At 39.1% G+C, this 9,752-nt stretch overlaps 2 long non-coding RNA genes across 2 annotated transcripts; both read right to left on the bottom strand.

Annotated features, from left to right (window-relative positions):
- Positions 1-6: 6 nt before the first annotated feature.
- Positions 7-4,105, bottom strand: LOC145719766 (uncharacterized). Its single transcript, XR_014142592.1, has 3 exons — positions 3,565-4,105; positions 538-657; positions 7-341 (listed from the first exon to the last, which is right to left on the bottom strand). It is a non-coding gene; the product is annotated as an uncharacterized LOC145719766 (long non-coding RNA).
- Positions 4,106-8,206: 4,101 nt separating this feature from the next.
- LOC102742576 (uncharacterized) lies at positions 8,207-9,752 on the bottom strand. Its single transcript, XR_014142593.1, has 2 exons — positions 9,625-9,752; positions 8,207-8,824 (listed from the first exon to the last, which is right to left on the bottom strand). It is a non-coding gene; the product is annotated as an uncharacterized LOC102742576 (long non-coding RNA).

The raw sequence follows: 9,752 nt of genomic DNA, 5'->3' as shown, positions 1-9,752 counted from the left end.
GGTGGGCGCGGGGAAGTGAGCAGCCCCGCGGCCGGGGAAGTTCCCGGCACCGCACGTCGCTTCGGGGTCGGAAAGGACAGCGCGGCCCCGCCCCCGCGGTGAAGGGGGACCCGCCCGGCCACCCGCATGTCCCTGCGAGTCGGGGACCTTCTCCTTCCTGCGGAATCCCCAAAGGAGGCGTGAGTGGCCTTGCTTGGGTATGTGCCACTTACTGGAGACAGGCTCCTTGAACGTTAGTTATCCGGATTGGGGGAATAAGGCCAGGGCGGAGGAGGTGACATGCTTTTCTCTTTGTTACTTAACGCATAGATGTCTTCTGGTTTGATGATTTTTGCGTATGCCTGCATTAAGTAGACTCTGTGTTAAAATAGCTTCGTCATCTCACACTAGAGATAAGAATGTTCTCCTTGTTCCTGGTATTTTACAATCACAAATAAATCATACTTTGTGTCATATCCTGGAGGGGTGAGGGCACGAACAGTGTCAAGCGTTTAATTCAGTGTTTAATTTAAGATAAAGTGTCTTAACCCTACATACCTTCCTTCCTCTATGCAATTTTGGAACCTCCAGAGCCGGAGTAAATCCATGAATATCACCTTTTTGGTCTAGAGGGTGTGGATTAATACGTGAAGTAAGGCGCGGGTGGTCACGTCAGAGCTGGTGTGGGGAGGAAAAGCTGCGTTGGGCTCACGGGGTCCACAGTTTCTAGTTTTGTCCAAACACAAAAGGGTCAGAGGAACCAGGAGCTGATGCCTAGTGTGAGTAGCACCCTTTGCTTGCCGAAACAGCAAAAAAGAGGTGTTCCTGTGAAACATTTAAGTGCTAGATCACGAATCTAATCGCACTTCCTTGTTTTATGTTCACAAATCTCATTTCATTTCCATGTTATGTGGACTTTCCTGTCTCCAGTGATCCTGATATCTTCTCTAGAGAAATAACTGCAGTCATATTTTGTTTTTTACTGATATCTGCATAAGACATGTCAAGCTGTTAACGCTAGCCTTTGTCATTCAGGAGCTCATTTTTCACCCTTAGTTTTAATGTTGTTTTTTTGTTTTGTGTTTTGTTTTGTTTTGGATTACGTGTAGGTTTCAGATGACTTGCGTGTGATTCTGGATGAAGGTCTGTGAGTAGAGTGGGAGTTACCCAGAAAATCGGTGTGTAGAAGAAAGGGGGGGGCAGGGAGGAGTTGCTGTAGAGATGCACAGAGGCACAGAGCATCACTCTGCTCCACACAGACAGGATAGGAATTTCGGTTCTCGCCATGACAGGTATCAGACATTTAACCCGTCTTTGCCTTAGTTTCTCACCTGTCAAATGGAGATTAAAGGTATTACCTACCTCAACAGGTTGGGATGATGAATAAATGTGTTAACATTTATAAAACACCAGTACGTACAATATGCTCTAAATCATTTTTAAATAAAATAGAAATTGCTTTTTCCACATTGCCAAACTGAAACTCACCTGGGAAAAAAAATTTAAAAAAGAAAACACCTCCTTCAACCAATATAAAATTTTGTACTATTTTTTTTTCTTAAGCGAAAACTCAGAATGAATTTTTTGTTGGCTAGTTTAATTGTTCAGTAATTTTATAAGTCTAATTTCAGGAATTTCAACTACAAAATGAGACTAAAACTAAAGATGATCCATCTTATTAGAAAAGATTATGAATGACTAAATTATAAATAAAGATTTGTCTTTACACTTTTTTCAGTAATCATCAGTACAATCCTGCAAAAAAACCCAAGAAATCTAAATTTTTTTTTTTAAGATTTTATTTATTTATTTGAGAGAGAGAATGAGATAGAGCATGAGAGGGGGAAGGGTCAGAGGGAGAAGCAGACTCCCTGCCGAGCGGGGAGCCCGATACGGGACTCGATCCCGGGACTCCAGGATCCCGACCTGAGCCGAAGGCAGTCGCTTAACCAACTGAGCCACCCAGGTGCCCATGAAATCTAAAATTTTTTAAAAGAAGTAGGAAATGAAAGATGACCTAGAGTTTATAAAATATTAGTAACTTAGCAATAATTGAGAATTTGTGTAGATACTACTGTTGTTATCCTTATTTTTCTGGGATTCTCAATTAAAAATACTGTGGGGTTTTTTTCTGAGATAATCAGTAGCTCAGAATTATAATAGCTGTTCTTTAAACGTTAAAAATATGGTCTTATTTTTCTGATTTTCATTGTGTATCTGCTTATTATAGAAAAATTATGAAGGACAGAAAACATGAAGAGATTATGAAGACTTTTTGACTTTTATCCAAGAAACAATCTATAGCAGATCTTCCCATTATTTTTCAACATCCCTAGTTATTTACATGTGTTTATGTGCTTAAAAGATTGCTTAGTAAACATAAAGTATTATAATATAGCACTTTAATCTAATAGTCATTGTTCTAAACCTTTTGTATATATAAAACCCACTTAATCTTCTCAACTTTGTCTCCACAGCTTTGCTTCACAAGGAAACAAAGGGGCAGGGAATTTAGGTAATTTGCCAAGGCCTCAAAGTTAATAAAATTCACAATTTGAGCTCTAGCCAGTATTGCTTTAGCCACCGCAAGTTAAAAAAATTTTTTTTTTCCTAAGACAAGTAATAGATAGTTTCAGGAGAGCAGGTTTGTTTTGTTTTAGTTGGTTTAAGTATTTTGCTATTCTCATGGCTAAATAGTTAAACTTCACCTTTCTTAAAGCTTAAAAATAACAAACTGCTGAAAAGTCTCCAGTGTCTTATTTCACTAACAGCAAGAAGTTTCTTTTGTGGAATGAATAAGATATACTTAAATTCAATAAAACCTACATTTATCTATTTCTCTGATTCTCCACATCAATGGACTTACACTTCCAAAATCAGGTCAGTGGGATGAACACTCTACTCAGAGTTTCCCAGAAGGGAACTGGGCATTTTAGCTCTTATTTGCTGAAATAAAGATCACAGTTTTCTGCTTGACCCAGTTTGGGTACTTTATCATATTTTAATAATGGAACTATTTTGCCTTCAGCATTAAGAAGACTCTACCCAGAACGTTACTCTCTTTATAAGTTAAAAAAAAAAAAAACAGAAAAATATTGTTCTAATGCTTTCCAGATCCAAACCAAAGTATTCACATAAATAAATACTCAGGGTGAATGACTAGGGCATCAAAAAATTTATACCAGTGAACGAAGAGTGGAAGCATTTCAAGAATTAGCCTCATAGTTATAGAATTATCTATAATTTTACGTCTCAGACTTGCTTGATAAACATCAGTTGCTTACAAAATGAAGTACAAAAGAAAGGGCTTTTTATGTCTGCCTTAGTATATCAATTTTCCTAATTCAATCCCTAACAGTCCCATATTTATTTTTTCAGATACTTTAAAGGGCAGTGGTATTCCTAAGCCTAAAAAATAATCCAATTCTTTGTTTTCCCAAGCATCTTCCCCACTTAATTACTCATTTTATGAGCTGAATGACAGATTTCTATGCCCAAACTTTAAACGAATGCAATCACCAATCTTAAAAGAATAGAGCATCCCTAAAATAAAAACATCGGTGACTAAGTCCCAATTTGAGCTACCATATTTACTGCATCTTGCAGATTGGATCGACACCATCTAATCTGCCTTTACAATCCAGGCTTGGTGCTGCCTTCCAGAGATGATGGAGCCACAGGAATGGGCTCTGTTGTTCCCACTCCGGTCTTGGGAAATTGTGACGTCACAACTGCCACCCCTATTTTGTTCCAATGCCTGCTTCAGGTAGAATGACTCCGGTTCTGAGGGGAGAAGAATGGAGATGTCTGAATGTGACATTAAATCCATTGATCCACCCACTTCCTCAATCCAGAGCATTTTGTCCGGCGTTAATGTCATAAACCTGATCCAGTTTCTAGTACATTGGTCATTTCTACCTGGCGTGAGCTTCCTCCTTCTTCTGGTTACAGAACCGTGGTTTTCTTTTGGGGACCTTCCTTTCTTCCTTCCAATCTGGGTAGTTCAGGTAGGGTGACCCTGCTCCAAAGCTCCAGGACTGGGCTGATGACCCAAAGTAGTATTGGTCAGTCCTTCCAGTCTGGGTCTAACCCCCCAGCCCAGTTCTGATAGGTACAGGGGTGGGCAAGTGACCTAAGCCTGGCCAAGTCAGAAAAATTTCCTGGAGTCTCTTTTGTCAGGAAATGGTTGGAAAAACAAGCCTTTGCTTCCTGCGGGGTTATAACTACTAGAACAGAAACTTGAAACCTTGTCATTGTTTGAGGAGAGCTTTGTAAAGTGAGCACAGAGAAAAGCAGCCTGAGCTGAAGTGAGACTAATTACTAAACAGAATTTTTGAACTGCAGCTTGTCAGTCTTTTACTTTTTTTTTTTTTTAAAGATTTTATTTATTTATTTGACAGAGAGAGACACAGCGAGAGAGGGAACACAAGCAGGGGGAGTGGGAGAGGGAGAAGCAGGCTTCCTGCTGAGCAGGGAGCCCGATGCGGGGTTCATGACCTGAGCCGAAGGCAGACGCCCAACGACTGAGCCACCCAGGTGCCCCTCAGTCTTTTACTTTTACAGGTCAAATGATTCGCCTTCTCATGAAGCCATTTTGAGTTGAGTTTTTGTTACTGATTCCACTTGCTGTTAATTACCTTTCCAACCAAAAGGGCCATTCAACTCGAATTGAATTCCTTTCTCCCTTTGTTTCAACATTGTCAGTGATCATTTACCGAGCATGTATAAGGTGGGAATGAAGTTTGGCCAGGGATATCAAGAGGAATAAGACTCCGCTGTCCTCTGACTCTCAGTGCAATAAGGGAAATGAATGTACAAATAGAAGATTTTAGAAAAGCCTGTAGTTACCACAGCAAACTATTCCCAAGGTGTTAGGAGTGAGGAAGAGCACCTAATTCAACTCTTGCAGAGAGGGTTTATGAAACTTGTGAGAGAAGTTTTCCTGAAAGAGGTGACCATTCACATGACTTTTAAGGATGGAGTTTTCTAGGTAAACAGAGAACACTGATGGGCAGAAAACATTCAGGAGAGGGCCAAATGAACAGAGGCCTAGCAATGGGATAGAGCATGGTGAGTCTTAAGAGCAGCAAGCTGGAACTCACTCCGTGAGCAGAGACTGAGGAGACACTGAAGTAGAAGGAAGTGGCAGGCGTCTGACACTGGAGGGCCATGTGCTGGTAGGACCCTGTTTGTCCGTCAGCATCCAGTATTGATGGTATCTCACTGGGAGGCCTCTGTAGGCATCTCAAAGTGTTTCCATGGTCCTGTTGCACAGACCACACTATGACCTTTATTGGCTATCTACCCTAGGGTGGGTGGGGTATAACCTAAGATTCAGGATATGTGCCAAAAAAATGAAAAGGTCATAGATATTGAAGTAAAAGACATTTACTAGGCACATGCAAGATACAAGGGACTGTGGTCAGTTTTGCAAAAGATGTGTAGTGGATAAAACTGAAACTCCAAATGTGAAGTTCTTCCTCAATACTAACCTGCATACTTTCTTCTGGAACATAGTTAGTCTTTCCTTCTGTCCCCATGGTAAGGCCATCCTGATGATTTTAATGATCTATAATTATTGAAGTTCATTTCAATTAACTCTGAGAACCATCCAATATGTTAGATTTGGGCATTTTCAAGGCTTTAAAAATAATAGATTTCAATATAAGCTTTGTATTTCCATTTTCTTAAGTTTTTTTATTTATTCTAAAGAGAGAGAGAGATAGGAGGGGCAGAGGGAGAGGGAGAGAATCTCAGGCAGACTCCCTGCTGAGCACGGAGCCTGATGCGGAGCTCGAACTCACAACCCTGAGACCATGACCTGAGCTGAAATCAAGAGTTGGACACAATTGACTGAGCCACCCAGGCACCCCATTTTCTTAAGAATTTTTAAAAAAATTTTGTGACAGTAGTAATGAGTTATCAAATTACATTACATATACTATAAATCAAAGAAATACAGAAATGCCAAGGTTACAAAAGGATATGTCAAGAAATAAATACGGAAAATGAGGAAATGTATTGTTTATTACATTTGGCTGTAACAGGCCTGACAACAACATGATGGCCCTGTTTTGATGCTTCCTGTATTATGGAAGTGAAATTTGGGAAGTTAGGAGATGAACTAGAAACCACAGCAAACACATTACACATCTGTGTGGATACATAGTCAACTAGGAACATGACAAATCGTAAAAAACTTGATGATCAGAGAATATCCTCTGTAACATTTCAACATTTTGAAATGTGTTAATACATTTTTTATGGCTTACATATGGTCTGTTTCGTAAAATGTTCCCCGTGTGTTGAAAAAATATGTATGGTCTATGCAGTTGTTGAGTGAAATGTCTGGATTACCAACACTCTGGTCAAGTTGGTGGATCCTGTTCCTTTACCCTACTATACTGTTACTGATTCTTTACTGCTGTGCCTATTAGGTACTGAAAGAGGCTTGTTAGAATCTTTAACTATGATTATGGTTTCATGCATTGCTCCTTCTAGTTTCTCTCTTAATATATCTTGATAAATACTAAGTTCATGGAATTTTAGAATTGTCTCTTGTAGAAGTACCTCCTTTTTATTTTGACTCAGTCTTTTTTTTAATCTCTAAGTTTACTTCTTTCCTTAAGTCCTAATATATTAAGCCTTAATTAATGTATCAATTATTAACCAATGTATTAAAAATTTATATTAATAATACATTAACACTTATTAACAAGTAATGCATCAGTATTTCCACACTAGGTTTCTTTCAGTTAGTTTTAGTATGATATAACACTTTCAGTTCTTTTAATTTCAAGCTACCTGGGTCCCAATATTTGAAGTGTGTCTCTTTTAAGAAACAGGTTTTTTGGGTCTTATTCATCAATCTTTATAAAAAAAAAAAAAGTTAATCTTTGGGGCATCTGGGTGGGTCAGTTGGTTAAGCGTCTGGACTCTTGATCTCAGCTCAGGTCTTGATCTCAGGGTCATGAGTTCAAACCCCATGTTAGATTTAGTCAGCCTGTCTCCTTTGTCTCCTCTGATCTATGACAGAATCTCATTATTGCTTTGATTTTCATGACTTCAACAGATCTGAAGAATACTTGTTTTTTGAAGAATGTTTCTGAATTTGGATTTTTATGATGATTTTCTCATGATCATACTGAACTTATGGGTTTTGGGGAAGAATATGATGGAGACAAAGTGCCCGTCTTACCATATCATGTTGGGAGGTGTTCCTGATATTCACATGACACAACTGGTCATAGTAACCTTCATCACTTGGTTAAGGTGGGATCTGCCAGATTCTCCACTATAATGTTGTTTTCCCCTTTTCTTAGTCTCTTCTTTGGAAGAAAGTCACAAAACCCAGCCTGGACCCATGTGGGGAGGGGAATTAAAACTCACCTTCAGAAGGAGAAAGACTTGTATTATTAGTCATTCTTCCATAAGGAAGATTTTTCCCTTCTCCCTCTATCCCATCTGCCGTTTTGCTTCTTTATTCCTTAATTTATTTTGTGTAATTCAGATATTTTCTTTTGTTCCATTTTATCTCCTTTTCAGATTTTTAAATCCAAAATTTTCATTTCCCTTTTAGTGGTTACCTTAAAAATTGCAATCTATATTCCTGCCACATTACAATTTTCCTTCACTTAATACTTTCTCCAACAATTGAAGACATGTATTATGTTCTAAATCCATTTCTCTTCCTACCTATCCTTCTTTATTTTTGTTATGTATTTCACTTTACAGCATGTACTTATCTCCATAGATCATTCTTCTTCTTCTTCTCTTTTTTTTTTTTCTTTAGTAAGTATTAGTGTAGATCACTATTCTTATTAAATAACACAAATTGTTCAAGTTCTTAGGAAGAATCCACTTTTCCACTTTTTGGTCCCAGCCTCATCAAAATGGACAGAATTGCATAACTGTTTGAAAATCCACTCACCCAAAGCCTTTAATAGGAGCTCTTGTTACAATACTTATAAAAATCCAGACGTTTATAAAGAACAAATTTTGAATATTGAATCAGTGTGAAAAGCAGCAATATTTTGTGTAAAACTAGGATTCTCAAGGTGCTTGGGGAGAGTAGTGTGTCAAATATCCCCAAAATAAGAGAAAGGTAAGGAAAGTAAAAACTAGAAGCAGGCATAAATTTAGGTGTGACCTACAATCTAACTGTATAATACCTTGGGTACCTAGTAGGAAGCAAAAATCGAGAAAAATAAAACAAAACCCAGGCGTGTTATTTTTTACAAAACGTTTATTGTCTTATTGTTTATAAAAATATAACAGTAGTTTTAACTTCTCTGTTCCAAGACAGAGCAGCATTGCATAACAAAGATTAAACAAGGCATTATGCCCTACAAGCAAGACATAAAATGTCCAAGGGAAGCTTCAACATAAAAATGTTGACCACATAATGTGAAATAGTTTCAATAAATAACAACTGATATTCTTTTAAACAAGTACAAAAATAGATCTGTACACACTGTTTAACTGCTTTGACTCCCTCCTCCCCACCGCCCAACCCATCAATGTACCCGGGGCACTTGATAAACTCCCGGAAACACTGGGTTCATGAGACATTTAAAACCCATCATCTTCAGATTAAATAACAATCAGGACTGAGTTTGATTAAACACATTCACATCTTTAAATACTAACATGTAAAATATTAAATATGAGCTTTGAAAAATAAATAAATACAAACATAAATAAATAGAACTCATAATAGTCAAACACATTGAAGGCCTTTCTAGAAGTCTCCAGAAGCCAGTTCTCTTCTTCATTTTCAGTTCCTGTAGGGTCTTTCAGGAACCACCACCAGCGAGCTTCTTACTTGTCTCGAGGTCAGTTGGTGCTGCCGCTATGATGAGGAAAGAGTTACTGATACAGGTGCTAAGGAACCCTGCTATTCTCTCACACTGGCCCCTGAGGCTGGAGGGATTTCTGTATGCAGACCCTGGCCCAGCCCTGTGCCCAGACAAGGTCCCACAGTACCCACTGCCCTGCACAGCAGGGAACTGGCTCTTTTATTGAGGAGGAGTGGAGCGGGGCTGTGGAATGAGCTCTATTATTGACTTGAAAGAGCTAAAACATAGCGCTCACTGTCACACTGGGTTAAAATATTACATGCAAGATCTCACTTAAACCTCATACAACCCATGAAATAGCTATGATTATCTATCCCATTTTGCTGAGGCTCAAAGCGATTAGAAAACTTTCATTAGAAAACTTTCCTAGACTTGAGCTTAGGGAGGTCTCAAAGTCCTTGCTCTCCATAACTAAGCTTCAGAGGTCCATGTTGTCCAAAGCCAGGGGTTCCACTTCTCAAGGCTGAAGCCCATCAGGGATGGAGGTAAATACTGTTTGTTCCTTAATGGGTAGGGGGCATTTTGGCATCATTGGCCAAATCTACTTCATCTTTTAGGAACACACATTTACCCACACTCATTTGCATGGGGATGGAGGGCACTGGAAATAGCCTTCTGGCACCAGAACAGATGAATGATCTTACTAGCAGAGTTCATTGTGAAATAATAATGATTTTCAGTCCTTCAGCTAAACCCTGGGTTTCCTTGGTAAAAACGTCCGGAGGCATTTGCCAGGATGTGTGACCAATGACTCTAGTCCCCCGTGTGAACAAAAAGCACAACTCACTTGTTTAGCATCTTGTTGATGATTTTCTTGACCATGGGGGCTTCGGGGTTGAGACAAACCTCCTGCCCATTCTTGAGAGTGGCTCTGCAAAGAGAAGGCAGAATCCGCGTTGGCCGGAGGTGGGGCTG

The sequence above is a fragment of the Leptonychotes weddellii genome, unplaced genomic scaffold (assembly GCF_054177405.1).
Source record: "Leptonychotes weddellii isolate Sample4059 unplaced genomic scaffold, ASM5417740v2 HiC_scaffold_7019, whole genome shotgun sequence".
Taxonomy (NCBI): domain Eukaryota; kingdom Metazoa; phylum Chordata; class Mammalia; order Carnivora; family Phocidae; genus Leptonychotes; species Leptonychotes weddellii.
This window is presented reverse-complemented; position numbering and strand designations above follow the sequence as displayed.